This window comes from Caretta caretta, chromosome 2, assembly GCF_965140235.1.
Source record: "Caretta caretta isolate rCarCar2 chromosome 2, rCarCar1.hap1, whole genome shotgun sequence".
NCBI classification, from domain to species: Eukaryota; Metazoa; Chordata; order Testudines; family Cheloniidae; genus Caretta; species Caretta caretta.
In genome coordinates this window covers 184,925,546-184,949,278 of record NC_134207.1, presented here as the reverse complement: position 1 = coordinate 184,949,278, position 23,733 = coordinate 184,925,546, and the positions used below count along the sequence as shown (strand labels likewise).

At 38.1% G+C, this 23,733-nt stretch overlaps 1 protein-coding gene across 20 annotated transcripts in view; it reads left to right on the top strand.

Moving 5' to 3' along the window:
- ARPP21 (cAMP regulated phosphoprotein 21) overlaps positions 1-23,733 on the top strand; it is a 170,932-nt gene that overhangs the window by 5,544 nt on the left and 141,655 nt on the right. The window lies entirely within an intron of this gene.

The window sequence follows — 23,733 nt, the reverse complement described above, 5'->3', positions numbered from 1 at the left end:
TAGCTACTTGTATTTGCTTGACTTGGGTTTCCAGTTTGAATACCTCCAATTGTAGATTCCATGGATTAGAACAAGTGGTGGATGTACACTACGTAAATTTGTCAGTAACATTTTCCTGCATATGGTTTCTCTGTAAGTATAATGTTTTCTATATCTTTCCTTTTAGCTTGATTTTTGTTTAGAATCTAAGAACACACAAAACATCCACACAAATGCTTAATGTTTCCCATATCTGCTCATAAAGCTAATGAAAAGAGACTGTGGCTGAGAGTGACACTTCTGCAAAAAAAATTCCATAGGGTCCTCATAAAATTGTCTTAACACAAGCTTTTTGTTAATTATATTATAGTTTTGTGTACCTAGCTCTCTTTTTATTACACAGTTTCCAGTCTTTCCAATAATACTTCAGTAATAAATCCTTTAATTTGTTCTAGGAGAAGGATATTACTGGAAAGCTGTCCCTTTTAAAAATGTGTTTACTATTTTTGATCATACAATGGTATATTTAATGGAATTATTTTAGATATATCTAGATACCAAAATAATATACTAAGCCAGTATCTGAAAACAAATTGTCATATGATTGTTTATTTGCATTTCTACTCCTAAATTAACTCTTCCTAATGGGAAAGGAAAGCTGGAATAAATAAAATAAATAAGACTTTAGACTTTATAGGCATCAGTTAAGGGAATTTTAAGATTAAGTGGCTAGTCACCATTGTGATAAGCATGGTTGAAAATCTTAGATACTGTAATATGTTCTTCTACTACATTCTCAAGAAGCCATGAAGCTTTTTTTTCTATACAGATATAATACAACACAATTTTAACTGAAACACGCACGCACGCAGCAATGTCTGGGAACACATTTATGGTTTGGATCGCTAGTGTTGTTGTAAAGCAATGGATTTCTGAGTAATTTGTAAGAAAATATAGGTTTCTAGATCCAATAACTGTATATCGCTGTTCTCATGGCAAAATTTCTTTGTGATCGTTCACATACTGTATATTAAACTGTGTGAGAGGAAAAGTAAATTTTTTTTGGTAAGTGAAACACAAAGAGCTGCCCACAGAGAAACTGGCACATTGTTATTGTACTTGCAGTGAATAAGACATCTGCTTCTGATCTTCCTTCCAGGTGGTGATTCACAATTTAAAGGGGGGGGGGGGGCGGGGAGAGGGGAGGCAAGGTACTAAAAAACCCCAACTGTCAAAAAAAAGCCCTCCAGTATCTTAGTGCAGGTTGGTATGTTTCCAGTTTTGTTTTAGGCAGTATATCAACTACAGGTACTGTATAAACATTTAATAAATATTAAAGCTGTATGAGCTTGGAAAAGTCCCCCAGATGTGTAAAAGCTACCTTTTTTCTAAACCAGAAGTCCTCAAGCTTGTGAATCGAAGGAAGGCTTAACTGGACAGTAGAAGAGTGTCGGGGGGGAGAATCACTTAAATGCACAATTTTTTGTTTCAGGCTCACAAAGTTTTGCTGTCTTTTGTCCTGTTGTTCTCACTCTGTGCTAAAATACCCAAATCAAATATGTGAACATCCAGTTGCTTGCAGGCTTCTTTTTATCCAGTACCTAATTGGCAAAAAGCAGTGATTTCACTGGATTTGTGAAAATAAGGCTTCTGAATCTAATGTGAATCCTGCGATCAACAGCACACTTGTACATTTTAATTTCCTGTGCATTGCAGTGTTTTTTATATTTTTGTTGCATTATGAGTTGAACTCTTAGTTATATTGAACCCAGTAGATATACTTAGAACATACTGCAAATTCTGTCATTTTACAGCAATGGTTTTCAACCTTTTTTTCATTTGTGGACCCCCTAAAAAATTTTGAATGGAGGTGCAGACTACTTTGTAAATCTTAGACATAGCCTGCGGACCCCTGGGCGTCCATGTACCACAGGTTGAACACCACTGATTTACAGAATAAGGATCAGGTAATAATAGCTTTACTCATGGTGAGTCTTATTGACTGTAATGGGGCTTCTTGTGATGCAACACCCTGTTTAGGATCAGCCAAGGTGTCACAATGTGGCCCAAAGTAAAGAGAATGTGACAGAACTTTTTCTGATGAATGAGACCATATTGTGTGAATTACAATGATTAGAGCCATGATATCAACTTTATAAGCAGTACTCATATTGTTCATGTTCAGATGGACCTTTTGCTGTGTTGGGTTTGATAGTGCAAGCATTTACCTGATCAATGTCCCATTGAAATCAATGGGGAATTTTACCTAGGACATCCTGATTTGTCGTCTTATATTAAACATTTTAGTAATGTGGGTTTTAATAATGGGGATGGGGAATTTGGACAGTGCAACCATTCATGTTGTTGAACTTTTTACTTTCAGTTGCAGTAAAGTAAATATTGAATTGTTGCGGTGCAAACCAACCTTTAAGGTGTGGCGGTCATTTGAGCACACAATTTAATTATATTTCTGTTTAAAATAATACTCTTCCATTTCTGAGTTGAAATGCCACCTTCTAAATTTATTAGCAGAGGCATAACAATAAGAATAATTTTGAACTAGCTTGCTTAATGTGTTAGAAAATACTCGTCATGGAGTCAGAAAAGTTCATGTCCTAAAAGCTTTAAGAGAAACCCATCAAATGAACTGTTCACTTTTTACATTAGGCCACTAATTTTAATGTGAACCCTGGAAATGTATCTGATAGTTTTATCACTTATAAATCATGCATTTCATAATCCATGATGTTTTAAAGGAAGGAGGTTTGACTTTCATGCTTTCTGTATTCATTTCAGAAAAACTAAGACCAACTTCAAATGATAGAAAAAATTCATAGATCTATAAAGTAAGCATAATAACTTGAAAAAAGGCATATTAAAGTACAATATCAGAATATATGCTCTCATTTATCTGCTTCCAGCACAATATAATCCAAAATATTGTAGACAATTGCAAACCCATTTCTGATTCTGATAAGATTATTGCTGGGGAAGGAGATCTTTCCTTGCTGTAATGCATAGGACAAAGAATAGGTCAAAATAAATTAGTAAATTTTATCATATTTGACCAAGGTATATATTTGTGAGTCCTTCTCTGTTCTCCCAATATATTTATCATATGTAGGTGAGATTATTATACCATAGTAACTAAATAACAGGAAGGATTACCTAGGACTACTATGTAGGCTGCAAATGGAACTAAAGAATCATGTTTAGAGATATTAAAAAAGTAAATTAGCACTGATGTGTCAATGAAGACTTTGGATTGCATTACGAGAAGTAGTATAGGGGTATACTCTGTCCTTGATCTGTTCTGTTCATGTTGAGGGAGCCATATACTCGAGGTGACACTTACCCCTGCCTAAAAGGCCAGGATGAGGTCTGTGCATAATGTATTGCCAACTGTGTCTATATAAACTCTTTTCCGCTATGACTTTCCAGTGCTAATGGAGGAGTTGGGAGCACACAGCAAGTTGTGGGAAACGAAAGCCAGTGCAGCATTTTAGCCACTTTTAGCTGTGCTGTTGGAGAAGGGGTGTGTGTGTGTGTGTGTGTGTGTGTGTTTTGTGTTTGGGCGGATGGTGCAGAGAGCATGGATGGCAGTCAAGTTTGAGTTCTGGTTCTCATGGATGCTCAGTCTCATGGATGGCAGTCATGTTTGAGCTCTGGTTCTCATGGATGCTCCGTCTGCTCACCTTTTAGCTTGTCCTCTACTGCATTGCTACCATTCCCACAATTCAGGAGAAGAATATGGCAGCATATGCCTTTTTCAAAGCCGTGTGTTTCTTTGATGCATTTATTACTCCCCATGCATATGTATATACTTTTTTTTTTTTCAGAAAGGAGAACAGAGGGGGACTCACAAATTATGATTGTTCCTTAACATTCTTGAATAAATTATATGTAATGGTCAAAAAATCATTACTAACTTTATTCTCTGTCATTATGTTCAGTATCCGGGGGGGATGAAAAGCCAAGATGCATTTTCTTTGGGCATCTTGTGTCCTTATCAATGTTGCAAGCTGCTATATATCTAAATTCAATAAAACAGTATCAATACTTATCAGAAAACAGAAGATGCATTGCACATTTTTCTCCTTTGTTTTTATTTTTTGCTGATAAATAAGATTAAGCAAAATTTGATAAATCTCAACAAGTTCTAATCAACTAAGAACCTAGACAAAACTACAGCAAACATATAATTCTTTAGTCTTGCCTTAAATAGAACAATAGATGGGGCACTTCCAAGTGTAATTGGTATTAGTACAGAATTTATTAGCCAGAGAGTATAGCTGCTAAATATTTGATTAGCATATCAGATTAGAACAAGGAAAAATCAAAAAGTAACAATACATATTTTTGAAGCATGATTGTTGTGTTCCATTGAAGTTTTTGTTAGTAGCAGCTAGAAGTTCTGACCAAGGTTGGGGTTCTGTTGTGCTAGGTACTGTAGAAACACATAAGACACAGTCCCTGCCCCAAAGAGTCTACACAACAATATAAATGGACAAATCGGACAATTGATGGGAGGAAGGATGTACTATTTTATCCCCATTTTACAGATGAGGAGTCAAGGCATGGGGAATCTAAGTAATTTGCCCAAGGTCACATAGGAAACATATCGCAGAGCTGGGAATTGACCCCAGGTCTTCTTGAGTCTCACTCCAGTTCCTGAATCACAAAACCTTCTTTTCCTTTAAGGATCTCTGAAAAACAGGGGTGCTGGAACAATTTGTATAGTTGGGGTACTGAGAACCATTGAACCAAACTGTAAACCCTGTATATGATGGAAACAACGTCAAGCCAGGGGGTGCAGTAGCACCCCCAGGATACGTAGTTCCAGCATCTATGCTGCAAAAATGTAGTAAGTTTAAAAAACTGAGAACCTTGCATGCTTAACATTTAAAAAAAAATCATAAATTAAAATCCTTCATCTACGTCCTTCTGCCTACTTGTACCTGTGTTTCTACTTCCCTACCAGTCCCCTCCACTTGTCTAACAATCTGTTCCTTCATGCAGTCTTACTACCCTTCGTGCAAGTGCTTTTTCCTTTGCAGATTGCGCCACTTGAAACAGCTTTCCTTTATCTCATCAACTCTCTAGCACTTTCCAAATATCTAAGAATTTATTTTCCCTCTTTTGCTGATGCCTTTTAATTTTTTCTCTGAAATTAGTTACATGCCTTATAATGAATAAAATACAATATACAATGAACTTACACTTATTTTGTAATTTAATCCAACGGGCAGTCCTAAATTATTTAACTCTTTAAAGCAGTATGGGATGCAGTTTGTTTTAAAGCATGTTATACAAAATATTCCACCATGCTCCAAAGAGTGGAGGAGGTTAGATTCCCAAGCTTTTCATGTTTGTTTTGTTGGATCTTTAGGAGGAACTATGATCTAACTAAAAATGTGCATTTTCTCCAGACAAGTTATTTCGGATATGTTTGTCTGTAAACAGGAAGATCTTACAATTGAATTTTTAAGGAATAATTTATGCTTTGGAGCCTCTTCAGATGTGCAGCTAAAATTAATTTGTTTAGCTTCCATGAATTTTTATATATCCTTCTGCTAACGCGGAGATCTAAATCCAGATTCTGGAAGTCAGTGAAATCATGTGGACTTATGATGCTCCTTGGAGGATTTTGTGTCCTGTTGTCTCTATCCATTAATATAGGTTATTTTTTCATTCTTGATCAGTAATGTTTGTCATATCCCTTCATTTTACTCAGTTGCTCAAAGAACAAAGTAGAATGGAAATGACACAAAATTGTGACAGGTTTCAGAGAAGCAGCCATGTTAGTCTGTATCCGCAAAAAGAAAAGGAGGACTTGTGGCACCTTAGAGACTAACAAATTTCTTTGAGCATAAGCTTTCATGAGCTACAGGTCACTTCACGAAAGCTTATGCTCAAAGAAATTTGTTAGTCTCTAAGGTGCCACAAGTCCTCCTTTTCTTTTTACAAAATTGTGAGAGGCTATTACAGCATTTCTGTAATGTGAAAGGCATTTTACATGGAAGCTCTTTGGCTGTGGACTGCTCACTAAGGTGTGGCTATGAAATGCTGCAGTTGTTACAACGAAACATAAAATAATGGTCATATGCAGTGTATTTTTGAACTAGGTGTAGTTTGTAACTTTAACTGTCACTTTTGGGTAATAAGAATTGGGTTAAATTATTATATGGAGATTTGTTTTGTATTATATACCATATAAATGTTGGATAAACTTAGATCCTGCACCATTAATTGAAGATTATGCATGCTTTACATAATATAATAATAATCATAGTTACTATGTGGACCTAGGTTATATTTGTGCGGGGTGGGGGGCAAGCTGACTAGGAATCTTGTTCAGGATTGCATAACCTTTAAGATATATGATAGATATCAACAGTTAAAATAGAGATTAATGGGCGGTGGTAAGCCATACCATGTTTCAAAGATTCACAAAAATTGAGCAGCAATGTCCAGTTGAAATTTTATGTAGAGATTTGCCATAATTTGCAAGCTAGGTATGCTGATCTTTGAAAAAGCAGAATTTGTTTATAGTGCCTAAGACTCCATCTTTAAATCTAACTTTTTTCTCCTACCCATTTTATTCCTTTACTAAAATGTAGCAAGAGAATTCCTTGTTTTCAACTGCCAGTTCACCAATCTAATTTATTAACTTCTTCCGTATTCTGGTCACTGAGAGTGCCTAAATCGCTATGCATCCTCTATACCATTTAATTCTGGCATGAAAATAACACAGACTAGTGACAAGAAGTAATAAATAGTTGAGGGGAATTGTCTGTTGAGGTGAAATAGGGGAGGTACGGATGATTTCTATTGTGGTCTGATACCCGGCTGGGAGTGATGAAGCATCTATTCGGTTAGCTTTAATATGGCATTGAATGGTAGGCCTCTCTGAGGACTAAATTCTGCCACCTTTACTGAATAACCCTTTGTTTCAATGGGATCGCTTGCCATTAAGGTTCTGCTCACCACAAGTAAAGGTGCCAGAATCTGGACTGCAGGAGCAACATACTGATGGAACTCTAAAAAGAATCCTGTGCAGTCCTTTACTAGACTGATAATTGTGACATCAGATCTTGTGAAAGTGTGTACATGTTGTGGAGTCATACTGATGACCTGGAAGAGGCTGGTGTGAGCTGTTTTTAAACTCCGGCAACCTGCAGGCCCTATAAAGGAAAATGTCCACTCTTATTAACAAAAATGCAAGTCTCTAGCTGTATACCTTGCAAAGATAGACTTGGAAATGTTAATCGATATAAACCAAATGCTATGAATGAAAAGAATATACAACAGGGCTCCAATTCTGTAAACAGGAGGCTGGTATAGTTTAAAGATCATACTCTCTGCACACATACTTGATATAAAATGAGTAAATTAAGTTTTGAGTGTATCCCAAAAGGATAAACTCACTAGGCCTTTCCCAAATCCTCATGCCAGCCCTATGCATAGTGGAGTGATAATCATGGACAGAAATTAGACTACATTTGAGGGAGAAAAACACTTCTTTGCAGCCATCCCAAAAATGCAAAAGGCTCTGTTAAAATTTTCAGTGCTATCTGAGTGTACCCATATTGCTGTGAGTGAGGCTGCAGCTGCAAGGGAACTACCTTTTTAGACACCGCCCTGATGTCCCCCCCGTCTCTCTAGGTGCAAAAGGGAGATGAACCATGTAGTCTCTGCAGCAGCTACCCCATCCCTCACTGGCCACTGCAGCAGCACGCTGGGGAGGGAGAACACGTGGGACCAAACCGCTGCTGTACTGAGTGGGAGTTCACTAGCTGCTTCTGCAAATCTCATTCTCCATTGATACCTTCCTAGGCTCATCCAATAGTATGAAAAACCGGTCCTGGAAAGGAGCCAAGGAGACCTGCTCCTCCACCCACTATAGCATTCCTGTGTTGCTAAATGGAAGGGAGTCCCATTATGGAAGAGGGGTACACCCTTACAATACAAGAGAACAAGGAGCATGCCTGATTCAAAAGGATATAAGATCTGAAAGAGGGACACATTTAACTTCCATTAGCACGAGTATGAACTATGAGCTCTCCAAAAGGAGACAATCCCAGTGTAGGGTTGTATTAGTAAGTGCAGGTGTGGAGTATAAGCATAAGGAAAATTCAAGAAAGGATGTTTGTTTCTGTGACTTGACTCATCTCAGTAAATAGAACATGAAAGTGAAATTCTGACTAGTTAGTTGACAATAATCTTGACAAGAATTGTCTGTGGTGCTCTTTGCTGCTCTCTGCATCTATTTAGCTCAGTGTTTTGACTTGTGTGTTCAGGATCCTGAGTACTTTTGGTCCATTTGTTTTGCTCTTAAATAAAATATAATCACTGTCTGCAGGGCTTATTATTAATGATGTCATTGCTTGCCTCCTTGTCTGTGGTATTTATAATATTCTTGGAGTGGTAAAATACATCAAGGACTTTATAGTTTATAGTCAGAAATTGAAATGGTCAGTAGCATACAGAGAAAGGGCATTCTTTTGGAAATTTTTCAGAAAAACACTTTGTTGTGGTACTTTGTGTGGAGTTTCATGAATATATTTCCTTTTACTGAAAAGGGATGTGGATGGTCACTAAGAAAAATAAATTAAAAGTACTTGCGGAAATCAGGCAGTTCTGAGTACTCTGTCTCCTTCCCTCTCCCCAGCAGGGATATCTTTTACAGTGACATTTTTTTCCAATGCAAGTATCTTAACAATATGGCTATCTTCAAAAAAGAGTCCCTTGGCAACAATGTGAATGCTTTCAAACTATAGTCATGGCATTAAACACGGAACCCTATACCATGCTAATACCCTCAAAGGGACACCTCTAAACATGCTTATTTAATGAAGGGCCAGGTCTCCACTAGTGGTCAACCCCAGTGAAGTAAAGACTGTCAAACAGGGGTACTGAACAATGTGAAACCCTTCAAAGAGGGGGTCACAGCCGTATATGAAACAATAGTGCAGAGGGAGAAATCCCAGCAATGTGAGTCCTCATTGTTCTGCATTTCCTTTACAATGAACATCCTTCTGTACTGGATTCTCTTTTCTTCATGAAAAATTTTAGAATGCAGGATGCCCGCTGGGAAGGAGAATAGGACTCCTCCCACCACTCTACATCGTCAAGCCTTTGAACGAGGGTCCCTCTCCAGAGGGAATTTAGAAGAATCCTAAATGATTTGATTTAAAACAAACAAAAATGTATCATCTGCATCACGTACACATCACAGATAAAAAAAAAAAAAAAAAAAAAAAAAACAACTAACCGACTATAACAGCAGTTCTCAAACTGTGGGTCGGGACCCTGTTTTAATGGGGTCGCCATGGCTGGCTTAGACTTGCTGGGGCCCGGGGCTGAAGGACTTCAGCCCTCGGCTGCGGGGCTCAGGTTACAGGCCCCCTGCCTGGGTCTGTAGCCCTTGAGCTTCGGCTTTGGTCCCCGTACCTGGGGTGGGCACAGGCTTCGGTCCCCACTCCTGAGGTAGTGTAGTAATTTTTGTTAGAAGGGCATTGCACCGCAACCAAGTTTGAGAACCCCTGAATTATAACCAGATCAAAGAAAAGTATGTTTGTATAATGTCTAGGCAATTTGTGGACAATGAGGACAAAATCAATTGCACAGATGAAAATGTCAGAAAAGACTTTTCAAAAAGCTTTGGGAATGGAATAGATTGAAAGGAGGATTGAAGTGAAATTCATCATCATTTACTGATTGCCATGCTCTGGCATTCAGACTTTACAAAATATAGTACTCTATTACTGAACACTCCTGATGTAATTAGGCATCCCAAATATATCGCAAGGACCTATTTCCTTTTCCTCTTAATATCAGAAGCCTAAAACATTGCAACTTCAAAGAATTCTTGAGAGAAGTGAACTTTTGGATGACACATCAGGGTCACCGAGTAAAGAAAACAAAAATAAAGAGCAGTGATATACTGATCTTGCTTTAGATAACTAAAGCAACATTACCATGATATTTGCAGTATTCCCTCTAAATACTACTTGCATGCCTATAGTAGAGATGTTGATATTGCTGCTTTCTTTCTTCCTTTTTTTTTTTTTACTGTCAGCATTATGATGCAACTTTGAACTCTCTCTTTAGCTCTCAAGTCACTTAGCTCTTCCAGAAGCACAAGTGTGAGGCATTGTTATAAATAGTTTTTAAATTCTATTTCAATCTCATTAAACATGTAATGATACTTGGTATTATATTGTAAACAGCATTTTACATATATATTTATTGTGTGTGCCCCTGTCACCTTAAAAATTGCATATTAAACTGATAGTGAAGAGAAGAAAAATCTATGAATTTTTGTCCCTGGAACAGGTAGTTTTCCCATTCTTAGTTTCTAAAGCTGTTTGGGACATAGAGTTTAGAATATATTGTATTGTTCTCAAACAACAAATCCATATATACTAAATGTTTAATTATCTTCCCTGCAACAATTTACCTATACCTACTGGTGTCCACATATGTGTTGTTTTTTCTCATGTAAACATTTTATGTTTTTATATCTAAGCATAAAATTATTTGTTTTACAGGTTTTTTTTTACCATCAGTTAATTTTCAAATCAAACATACCAAATAATTGCAAGTATAATCTGGATGGGTGTTGTCAAATCCTTGTTATAAACAGGGCAAATTAAACTCCATTGGAGAGAGATTAGAACAAGAAGCTCTTGAGGTTAGAACAAGAGTTTGTCTACCTCTGGCAGGAGCAAAGGTCCCGGAACCTGCCTCCAGCTTGAGCCTGAATATCTGCATTGACTTTAACAGCCCGAGCCCCATTAGCCTGAATCAGTTGATGCAGCCAGCTACGGGTGTTTAATTGCAGCGTAAACATACCCTAAGATTTATCAAGTGCGTAAATGCATTAAAGCACAAGTCTTGGACTCATTGACATTTGAGGACTTGACTCAAACATCAAAGAAGTCACGGGAGTCTTTCAACTGATTTTATTTCAGCTTTGGATCACTCCTCAAGTGCATAGTCACACACATCATGTACCTATACTTAGTCCATGTAGGGTCATTTTTCAAAGAATGCCTTTCAAGCATGTAAACATTTCCCACAAGTACAAATTTTAAGTGTTTAGTGCAGTGTAAGTAATGGATTTTATGCACTCCATCGTGTGCTTAACTGAGTAATCAGGTGCTCAGTTTTGCAGAGCACAATAAATTGACAAAAATATTAGGGAATTTTTTGATGCAGTTGCACACCAATCACTGCCCTCTTGCTTATTAGCACAGGAATCCCCTTCTATTTGCGTCCTTATTTGCACTTTGTGGATAGATGCTATATAATTGCTTCCTTTGTTCAAACAGATAACGGCTTTTGTAATTAATTGCAATAAAAGTTTGTTTTGCTGGTGCTTAGGACAAAATATTGATTACATTAAGTCCCCCTTAATGTCTCACAGTTATTAATTACAGTTTCTTGACAAAACTATACTTCTGAAATAATTGCCCCACTTTAAAAAAATGAATGTGTGTGTGTTGTTTTTTTCCCCCCCTTTATAATCTTTTTCAATGTATGTAATGATTATGTATGTGGGATTTGGTAGCTCCAATTTAATGCATTGGACTTTGTGACATCTGAATTTGAAAATCCACGTACATTCGTTATGTGAAATAGTATTTGCCAGTGAATGAGACTCTTTACTGTTATGTATTTTCAAACTAGGGTTTTCTGTGTGACTTCTTAATATGTTAGAACTTTGTTTAAAATATCATCTATATCATTGCTATAACGTTCTATAGGACAAAGAGCCAAATCCTTCAGTCCACACTCAGGTAGAACTCCTGTTAACCTTAGGCTGAAATTGTGAAATCCTGGCTCCATTGGAATCATTGGTAAAACTCCTGTTGTCTTGATTGGGGCCAGGATTTCACCCAATGTCTTGACCTAGATACATCACTTAAATTTAGGTGCCAAATTAATTGTGTAATTGGGTTGTATATGTTCTTGCTGCTTAGATCGATGGCCTGTGGATAAAAACATGTTTTCTTTCTATTCCCATTAACCCACTCAATAATTCTCATTTAGGTGCACAGTACTATAGTTGTTATGCTCTTAAGTGGCAATACTGCTTTAGGTGCAGATGGAGCCCCAGCTTATTAAGTTTTAGGCATCTGAAAGAGGGTCTTGTCTCATCCTATGTCAGAGCTTGCCTCTGCTTCAGTTTCCCTCCTGGCCCAGCCTGACTATGCTTTTGAATTGTGTTCCCCTTCTGGATCTGCTTTATTAAAATAAAATAAACAGTTTCAGTCAAAGCCAGAATTTCCTAGCCTTCTCTTTCAGGCACATCATTATTCCCCTGTTGGTCTCCTAATTCCCTCTGAACAGGCTTTTTTCCTGTGGCTGGTAAGGAGAGCCTAGTTCACTGACTCTTCTGACATATCCCTGCATCCCTCATAGGTTTCTCTCTTATATTTCCCCTTGTATCCAGTCATCTTCTCTCCAGATCTTTTTGAGCGTGGTAGCTTTGCTAAGTCTCTCCAGAAAGATATTCTCTAGGTTATTTTAGCTCTTATTCTTCCTCTCTGCCACAGAAGCTCCCCCTTATAGGAAGCTTTAGCTCAGGCTAACGTCACATGGTGCCTGGTAACCTAATCTAATCAGCAGCCCAAGCAAAGATCCATCATCTGTGGGGTGAATAACTAGGCACAGATGGGGTTGAGCCCAATTCCTCTGAAAGGGCCAGACCATCCAGACCAGGATACCCACATCTATTTCTGAAAATGTATTATTTTTGTATTTGCAAACAAGAACAGAAGAAAACCAATATACAAGAATAAAGAGTTGGCACAAACTCAATAGAATATGAAAACATTATTGTAATAAATTTTAGTTCTTTAAGTGTAGTATTTCCTCATTTTACACTCTGTATCAGTCAATAGAGCCAAAATCTAATGTTTTCACATTACAATGAAGTGTGGATTTAATAACAAATTTTTAAGAAGCACTTCTCAAAAAAACCATGCACATGTATGAAAAATAAAATGTGCACTCAGATTGGCCACAACTGCTTACACAGACAGCAAGCAAACAGCCAAAATAGCTATTTACCCATGTAAATACCTAATCTCTATGTGCAGTTGTGGTGTTTAGGCACACAGATATACTACTAGATCTTGCAAGATGCTGGGAGCACTCTGGCTTGATCCAGCAAAGCACTTGTGCTTAATATTAAGCATGTGAGTAGCCTAGTTGGCTTGAAGGTGCATCTTTACCCCTTCCCTTTCAAGTAGGGCAGGATTTTAGCTTTATTAACTAGCATGTAACTTGCTGTAATCGATGCGTATATTGTCACAATTCAGTGATAATGTCCTTTTTCATCATCTACTTCTGTCCAAGCAGTATCTGCCTCACCCGGCTCAACCATAATCTCCTGCAACCAAATCCTCATTTTTACTGTTCCTAATTACAGAAGATGAAATGTTATGTTAATTTGTTTTGTATGGACAGGAGAGCCCATATCTTCAGCTGGCGCAAACTGACATAGCTAATGGAGTTTACACCAATTGATGATCTGGCACCACAATCTTCCTACCAGTTTCTAGGGGTTAGTTTGAAACAGAAGACACAAAACTATGATTAAGGGTGTCAGTAATTACCAAGTAATGGAAATGGACATAGTTCCTCATTTTTTCTAGGGGAAAAAAGACACACACGTAGCCAAATAAAAAGTAGAAATTGAAGAGAAACACAAATAAAAAGAAAAAAAGTATTATTCTAATTAGGAACCAGAATTCTTAAAAATCATATCCAAGATTCAACTAAAGTAGGCATACAAAATTGATGTGAGTGCTATAATCCAAGCAAAACTGTTAATATTGTAGGATAACTTATTGCTTAAACAAAGAGACAGCTACTTGTTCTCTTCTTAAGGAGTAAACTTCCTTGGTGTCTTTTTTTTTTTTTTTTTTTTTAATTTATTGCTTTTAAGATGCTCAATGACAGTATCTCAGGCTTCATATAAACCTTATACATTCTCTCTAAAGTAATATAAACTGTCGAGGGCAAGCATTGTAGGAAAATTAGAGGTCCATAATTAGTGTGATAGATCTTCATGGCCAGTCCATTTCAGGAGAGTTGTTTTTCAAGAGACACCCCACAGGACAAAGCCAAGCCAGTTCCTGTGGGAGATTACCTAGGAACTAAAGGCCCCCAGAAGATATTATGTAGGAATTACAGGGATGTTGCCATCACAACAACCCTGGGACAACCCAGAAACAATGGAAGAAAGATCCAACCTGAGTTTTTCTCTTAAGACATAATTTTGAGTATAGAACACATCCAGCAAAGCATTTGGCAGCGGAAATAGGGGCTGTACAGTTGAGTTTATGTTGTGTCTCTTACAATAGAAATACATTTAATGGACTTAAGCTATCCCTCCAGATGTCAGGCTCTACATTACTTAGTACATTTCCACCCGAGCAAGCCGGAGAGATTCCATAGAGCTGTGGCTTGGAAGCTTGTCTCTCTCACCAACAGAGGTTGGGTCCAGTAAAAGATATTACCTCACCCACCGTGTCTCTCTAGTTTGAAATCATTTGAAGTCATTCTTAAATCATGACTTAAGAGTTGTTTCAGGTACTACACTTGTTTCCAAGTCCCACTGCCAGTAACATTTTCCTACTTGACAAAATAAATATTCTGTCATCTGTTGCTATGTGAAAGATCTCCATAAACAACAAGGGAAACTAACTTTAAAGGGGAAATATAAAACTGATGATACACTATGTGCTGTCAAATGCACAGAGTAAAATGGGAAAATATGAAAGAATGTTTTCTTCCTAACCTTTCAACTTTAGTAATCTTAGGTGCAACTTGTCACAATATGAGAGGAAAATTTGCAGACAGTTGCGTGAGTTTTAAATTGATGTAGCTCATTAAAGTTTTGTTTTTAGTGTGCTGAAATGTCAGTGTCTTTATTTATCAGCAGCCCCAAGAATTTAGCAAAGTAATAGCCTCTATTGTAGCTGGTAGTGAGGTGCTGGAATCAGAAATTTAAAGAGCTACTGTATGTCATCGGCATAAAGGATAGATATAAGAAGGGCCAATAATAGACGCAAAAGGGGACACCAGTTACATGTTGAAGTGAAAAGACTGTGCGGCTTTCCCCCCATTTTAATCCATTGTATCACATTTATATGGTACCCATGACCTATATGAGCAACAAATAAAATTATGGAGAAAACAAAACCATCCACAAGAAAAGGTGTCTTTCGTCTCTTCATTTCCATCGGCTTTCAGATGAGGGTGAATAGTCTGTGTTCAAAGATTGTATTTATATCCTGGTGTCATGCCTAACGACGGGGTTTTATCAAAAAGACGTGCCTTACGCTTCAGCCTGAACACAGTCAGGCTTGATTTCAGTCTGATCTGTTTCTCAAGGAGTTTGATCATGGAAGCCTCTCTGCCTCCAGCATCTGGTAGTCTAGACCTGGACTTTCTCAAGTTGCATTGTTCCTTTGGTAGTGTTGGAAGATCACAGTAAGAACAGAACATTCAGATTTGTTCTGAAGTAAATGGGAAACCAGTGCATATTGGAAATCACAGGAATAGTGTGTTCATTTTGCCTTTATTGTTCATTATGAGGTGTGCTACCACATGCTTTATCGGCTTCACTCTCGTGACTCCTGAATTCAGCCCCCAGCAGAACAAGCTGCTGCAAGTTATGCTGGAGAGACTAAAGTGACTATTGCCATGACTAGAGAAAAGAGTACAGTTTCCTAGACAGCTCATGATGGAAGAAGTCATTTGTCACCACTGTGGTCATCTATGTATGAGTGTTTTGGTGAGTCCATGACACTGAAGCTTTGTATCATTCTAACAGTCTGTCTGATACCTTGAGTCCTGGGGAGCTGAGAATATCTGCAAGTTCCTTAAAACATTTCTTTCTTCCGTCTTTCTTGGGTGGAGCTTTTGCCTACTGCTGTTTATAAGTCTGGTGATCCCAACCCGCCAGTGGGATGGACATTTTTGTATGACCTCGGTGGAACAGGCCATGATATGATAGTCTATTAGATCTTGGATGCCAGCTGCTTTGAAGCCTTGCCATGAAAAGAGAGTCAGGAAAATTGGCAGTAGCTGGTGAGGTCATTGGTGTAAATTGTAGGTTACTTCCAAATTACTGTGTTTGCCTTCTCTGAAGGAGACATTAATGTTCTCCCCTCGTGGGGGTCAGACTTTTTTTTTTTTTTTTCTGGACTTCACCAGCCACAAAATGTAGCAATCATAGATTCACAGATTCCAAGGCCAGAAAGGACCGCTGTCATCTACTCTGATGTATATCTCAGGCCATAGGGCTTCCCCAAAATAATTCATAAACATTTTTTCCAAACTTGATATAAAAATTGTCAGTGAAGTAGAATCCACCATGATCCTTGCTAAATTATTCCAATGGTTAATTATTCCCACTGTTAAAAAAATTATACCTTTATTTCCAGTCTGAATTTGTCTAGGTTCAACTTCCAGGCATTGGATCGTGTTATCTTTCTCTGCTAGATTGAAGAGCCCATTATTAAATTAGGTTCATGAGTGATGGGACAAACATTCCTCAGAGCTGCTGGGGCTTCTGTTTCAGTGATAGTTCTAAATCCATCAATGACTAGGGAATAGGTATTGTTCCTCTGTCTCTGTGAAGTAGGATGAGAGAGCTCTTTTTGGAGTCAGTGAGACTTGTGCGTCTGCAGGTTGTTGTTTTTTCTGCATAGGAGTGTTGTTGTGTCGTACTAGCTGTTATTTGGCTGAAGCAAACATGATTAAGAGAGGCTGTTTTAGCAACCTTTATAGCTGCAGCATGTGTCTTTTGGTGGCTGCTAAGTCGGTTTTGCTCAGTAGGCACTCCAGCCTTCTGCCAGCTTGTTTCATTTTCCATAGTTCAGACAACTGTTATGACCTCTAGGAGCCTGTCATTTTAGAGCCAGTTCCTCCCATGTTTCAAACAGAACTTGGCTGCAGTGGTTTTTTTTCTACTTTGCCAATGCCTTGATGTTTTGGGTGGGTGGACCCCCTGCGAAGTCCTGTTTTCCAGAATCAAGATTTCTGAGACAGAATTAATTTTGATCGATTTAGTCATTACTTTTTAATTACTTAGTCTCTGTTTTGAAGAGATGATGGTCTGGCCAGAATAGTGTTATGTTATCCACCATTCTGCGATCTAAATCTAAAAGGAAGGCTAGTGCATGCTGGCTATGTAGGAGAGGTCAGAGCGAGCCCATGTTTGTCAAGAGAAATAGGAGCACTTGGGCTATTCTGTCAGATGAATTCCCCCCCCCCCCCCCCCGACATTGAAATCTTTTATGACTCTTAACAGTTGTGATAGAAGCCCTTTTAATTCTAGGAGTCTTGCTAGGCCCTTGGTGTTCCTCTTGCCTATGTATTAGAAGAATTCCTGGTTAGTGTGGGGTGTTTTTTGTGTTGCTGGATTCACATATAACATGGGCACAGTTGTATGTCTTCATTAACGACAACTGAGCTTTATGATTACTATATAGAGTTTGAACACACTTCATAAAATAGTCTGCAAACCCAAATCTGCTCAGTTAGGTGTGACTTGGTCACAGGTATTCTTTAATATCTGAAAATGCTAAAGTGGACTTGATTCACTGAGCTGCCTGCAGCAGCACTCTGAATTGCCGTATCTTGAACATTTGTTTGCAAAATCTGTTCCAGGGTGGCAGAAAACTCCTTGAATATTTTATTAGACTTTTCCTTGGATTTGTCCCATCAGGAGCCCGCTGTGGTTTGGCTCCTGAAATCAGACATCCCAGGATCTAGGGGGATTAGAGCATCTGTAAACCACCTGCGCCTCCCACTCCTCTATAGCAGCATGTCTTGCCTGCCAGTGGAACTTCAGAACTCATTTTCAGAGTATTTGCAGTCTCAGAGGGAGAGATGCTGTTCAGAACAGTAATAACTTCCAGTCACACACCATGCAATTCATTTGCCTTTTTTCCCTTTCCTTTCTGTGGTCCCTCTCCTGAAGGGCTATGAATCCAAGGCCCTTTCTAGCCTCCATGTATGGGTCCTAAGGCTTTTATCCCCAGGTCACTGACCATGCTTTCTCTCTCAATTTAGCAGCAGCTACCAGAGAACTGCTCAGGAACTACCTAGAAAGAATTTCCAACAGGACTAGAAATATTTAATCAGTCAACTGCTTGTGGAAATGGAATTGGAGGAACCAGAAGAGCCTGGCTTCTAAACAACTTCCACTTTTTGTAGGAGAAAATAGACAAGAGAAGTCTCTTCTAGTCTGGTTAGCAGTCCAGAAAAAATAGCATTCCTCACCCTAAAGGATCTCTGTAGGTGAAATTGTGTTTTTTAATCTGAACAGACAATTCAGTGATGGAAGCATTTCAACTGCATAAGAAGGACCAGGGAAGGTGAGTTTGCTGTTTAGGAAGGAGAAGTCAATCTGCAATCTATCAAAGCACTGTATGTGGTAGGGAAGCCCAATCTCTAAGCCAATTGGTTAAGAAAGAAAAAGATCCTTCCAGGGGAGTAACTTTTTTTTAAAGCAAGAAGTCTTCAGCTTGACCACCAATAAGTGGGGATCATCCCGCTGAGATCTATTTGTGTCTGTGACCAACATGAAGGTACATCAGTTATGTATGCACCACAGGGAAGCAAGAGCCTTATCCAAGACTCTTTATTCACGGCCTATACATGGCATTTACCTATGACATATGCCTATACCTATGACATCCACGGGCACCTCCCATATAATTTTCCTTGGAAAGCTGAATGACTCCAACTACTAGAACTAGTCAAAAATGTTCCCAGAAAGCAACACTGTTTAAAATTTTCATGAAAATTATTTTCTGTTTTTTGACAAGCTCTGGCAAATATGGTTATTTTCTAAGACCCCTGAATGGACAAGGATGGCTCAGTGAATGGACAAGGATGCGAGAGGGCAGATCATTTTTTCCAGGGACTTTGCATGGGTTTGTTACAAGGACAAGGTTGTGCATCACGCCTGTCCAAGTTTTCTCCCCAGAATAATTTCAGAGCTCTACATAAGGAAAAAAAGAGAGATAGAGTCCTTCTCAATTTTAACACTGATGCTAAGATTGGGGGAAAAAAAATCTAGCAGACCCTCAACTTATGAAGCTTTCTCAAACACTACCTGAGGAGGTTCTTCAGGAAATTGGATGCTACCTTCTTCCTTGTCAAAGCACTGGAATGGGGACTCAGATTTTCAAGAACAGTGATACACAAGTAGATGAGACTGCATTCAGGAAACTTACTGAGAAGCAGAAATTTCTCTTCTGGGAATAATCAAATCTTATTCCATTACATACATGGCTGTCCTTGTGTTGAAAGTTAGCACTCTGTGGATGAGTTTTCCTGTTACTCCCTGTTCACCTTCACCAAGGACTGCCATCTGAATGTGATGACATTGGCCAATACTCTTTAGTCTTTGAGAGATTAGTGAAATTCCTTTCTCATGAGACAAGAAAATTAGATCAAAAGTTCTTTTTGCCACTTTTCACCCTTTCCCCCTCTGTCCTCTTATTTGTTAATGGCATCTCTATGGATTAATTTTCCTGCCCCTGTTTTTTCATGTGGACTGCTCAATAAAACACATCTGTGCTGGTGAAGACTAGGACATGGAAGGGCATATTTGTTTTCCTTTTTACCTGCTCTTTTACTTTCTGTCATTTGATCAAGCCAGCACAGTAGGCTTAATGTTATTCGTATAGAATAGCAACATAGCGCAGGCTAAAGAATTTTCCCTCTGTTATGGAAGATCTCGCCTGGGCTACTTAACAGAGAACAGCAGGATTGGAGTTGACCAAGTACTGTGATTCTTTCTTGACTGGCTGCATCCTATTTATGAACAGAAAGAAGAGAGACACTGTAGTCTGTCTACTGCAGACTAGACTGTAGAATTAGCATGTACGAGTTTCTCTGTATTGCAGTTAGAGATGTGACTGCAGCTTGGGTAAGCATGCCAGAACTCCCTCTTAATATAGCTAGCACAGCTAAAAGTCATAGTGAGGATGGAGTGGCATGGATTCTGCCTCAGGCTAGCAATGTGCCACCATGTCTTCACTGCTATTTTTAGTCTGGCTAGTGGATTCAAGGTAGCACGGTGTGCCATCATGAGCTGCAGTTGCTCCCCGAGTTGCAGGGTAGACATATCCTAAGAAGGGAAGAAAATGCTTTAGGCCATTTTAAAGGTATCTAGATGCTTTCTCTAGTTGACACATAGTTCAGAGGCTTTTTTCTTTTGTACCTGAATGAATGAAAATTGGCTTGTTTTTAAAACATCAAGCTTTCCATGGATTTAGATCATTAGATCGCAGTCAAATAAAATCAATTGTTTCTGTTCCTTTTTCTCATTTTATTTCCTTTGTCTCTTCTCCTGTCCCCCTGCCCATGTTTTGAAATGAACAGGGAGATTAGGTGCAAATAACTCTATTAATATGACATTACAATTGAGAATGAAAATGTCAGGAAATTCGGTTATGGTTCCCACAACAATCATAACTAAGCCACATTGCACATATATATTAAAATACAAACATCACTACAGTATACAGTAACACAGAACACTCATATAGCATGTTATGGTTGCTGTGGGAACCAGAACTTTGAATTTCATGACTTTGGATGCTTAAAATCTCAACTGAATTGTATCATTAATGTAATTATTTTCCTTTTTATTTTTTTGTGGTCATTGATGATAAAAATGCTATCATTCATGCCATCTGTGCCATGTTCATCATGTATAATGAACTCTACAATGAATCAGTCCTTTTTCTTACTCAGTTTTTCTGCAAATGAATTGCAGAGCAAATGAATGTGTGCAATAAAATGAAAAATATAAAAAGTAATTTTTCAATATGGCCAACCTGTAACATTATCTTATAATCCAAAGAGTCTTTTTTCCATATGTAATTTTATAAGAATAAACTGAAATATTAATTGTATACATGTACAAATAAAAACTTATATAAATAACATTTTTAGTCTGCTGACTTATCAAGTTCTTATTGTTCTATAATCTAGCCAATTGTCTTCAAAGGAGAGTTTTGTATGATATTAGGAATGAATTCTGCAAAGTTTTTAGTGTCCTCAACTTCTACTGCAGTAGACAGCACCATGCTGAGCATCTGTTGTAACATAAGGCTTAATGCTCTCTCTTTCCATCATCCTCTGCTTAGGACTCTCACTGAAATCAATAGGAATTTTCTATACCACAGCAGGATAGTTTAATCAACAGCAGGATATTGTCCTTAGACTGGTTTTGTTAATTTTGTTCTTATAGCTGACCTTAGAGAGGCTTTGTAAAGATTTTAAAAAAAAATAACTAAAGGCTGGGATTTTCAAAGAGACCGAAGTGAATTAGGTGCCCAGTTCCCATTGAAAGCCAATAGAAGCATGCCTAAGTCCCCTAGACTTCTTTGGAAATCTCAGTTTAAGATCCCAAATCAGTTAACAGAATCTGTATACAAACTTAGGAACCAGATTTTCAAAAGAAAATCATCTGAGCCTCTGATCTTATGTGCTCACATCAGATGTCGCTTTAGACAATGGAATTTAGGCGTTGTTCATTTTGTCTATTATGGTAGCCCCAGAGGCTCATTTCAGGATCCACGATGCTGGATGAATACACATTAAAAAATAGGCGGCAGTCAGTTTTGAGTTGTAATTACAAGGCCATTTTTGAAAATTTGGCCTAAAAACCTTCTTTTTGAAATATTTCTAAAAAGCAGTTTCAGCTTTTACTTAACTTTTTACTTCCTGAGCTCAGGGTACTGTTTCCATTGCAAACCCTCCATAATACCACAGCCACCTAAAATGGTGCCAGAAATTGTACAGCAAGACAGTAATTATGGGTCAAGACTTCAAGCCTCTTTGCTTGCAGATCAATCAAAAGTTGGCTGTCAACAAAACAAGCAACATTAATTATCTGATTCATTGCCAAGATTTGTCTGGATGATTCAACTGGCCCTGTCTTGGCACGACTGCTTTCAGATAGATATATGGGGCTCAGGAGGTGGGAGGAACCTCTGCACTCTGCATCTGTCCTCTGATGTAAAAGGTGTCTTCTACCAGATATGAAGTGCTTTGGAGACATCCACTTAGGACCAGACTTCAGAGGGGCTCTGGTGTGTGGAGCCAGTTGCAAGATCAGGGCTTTATAGTGCAATTCCTTGAGATAAAACAAACATGGTATGCAGGGTACCCTGCAATGCATTGGGCTACTTAGTCAAGCTAGTTGAGTTGCTGTTGGACCTGGTACAGGACCTGCCTAGATTGAGTGATTTGTCTTTGGAGAACTTCAGCAACAGTCATAAGACAGCGCTGACCTGCTGGCCAAGGATCTTATGGGCCTTCTGACAGCTCTGGGCCTGCATAAGGTGGTATTAAGCTCCGTGCACTCTTGTGAAGCCACTCTTGACTGAGGGCAAACTCTTGATTTGCTGTATGCTGTAGCAACAAAGATTTATAAATAACTTCTCTATTGCATTTGGAAAAAGGAACTTTCAAAACTAGTCCAGCTATTTATTCTTTGTAAGAGCAATGCTGAATCCCGCGGGACCTTAACTAGCCTTTGAAAATCATCTATGACATATGGAACTCCCCACCCCACCCCAAATATAATAATGCTGTTCAACAAAGAAAATGCTATATTTTTACAGGGAATAGAGAGATTATTCTAGTTAAATGCAAACCCTTTTTATACAGAAATATTTTGGAGAAGCAACCTTTCCAAAATATTTAAAATAAATTTCAAATATCTTTCTATTGCAATAGCATTCACTTTGAATCTCTCTCCCATGGATTTGTTTTGTGATGCTCCTGAGTTATAATTTTGTACTGTCATCTATCACTCATGCCTATGGCATTGACAAAGAAAATAAAAAAAAAAGGTAAGTTTTAAAATTTTTTGTTCTAGGATGGGATTCAGAATTTTTCATTCGTATGAAGTCATTTCAGAGTAATGTATTATTATAACTCCAATGAATCTCCAACTGAGTTGTTAGTGTCTGATTATTTACACTTGCTCCCACTGGTATCTGCTAGAATTAGAATGGCTAGAAGCTTGCTTGCAGTCAGCATTTCTCATAAATTACCAACTCCCTGAGTATGGTAAGCATATGCTGAAAAGTGGCTTCTTCACTGTGTGGTGGTTTTTTTTTTTTTTTTTTATAAATAGTTGTTCACTGCATTTCTTAATTGTCTTCCATGGTTGGCCTTTCAATATGAATCAAAGGAAATCTCAGAGCTTTCAGAATGCTTAACCAATGCATTATTCATCTGTATCAAACAATGCATATTCCACTTGAGATTTTACAAATAATATATGAGATACTCTGTTTAGTTTTTTTTTTTTTTTTTTTAAGAATACCTTCCAGGTCAGAGAAATTAAATTTTTGCTACAGGCAGCATCCTAAATACAACCGAACATACCATAAGCCAATTTCACATATTTTATTGAGTTCTGCAAAAAATTCAGGCATAGACATATAAAATGTCAGAAGCAAATACAAGGGCATAAATTCATTCCATTGCACTTAGATGAGTTACAATAAAACATGCTTTAGAGTAAGGTCCTTTTTGTTACGAAGCCTATTTTACAGGGAAGATCATAGTTCTTCAGAATTTGGCTTACAAGTGATAGTTATTGGCCTGCCTTTTCTTGTAGTTGGATCATGTTTCATCTGCTTTTGGAAATCTTGAAGGTATCAAAAATAAAGCCTGTGGCTCAAAGGCATTGCA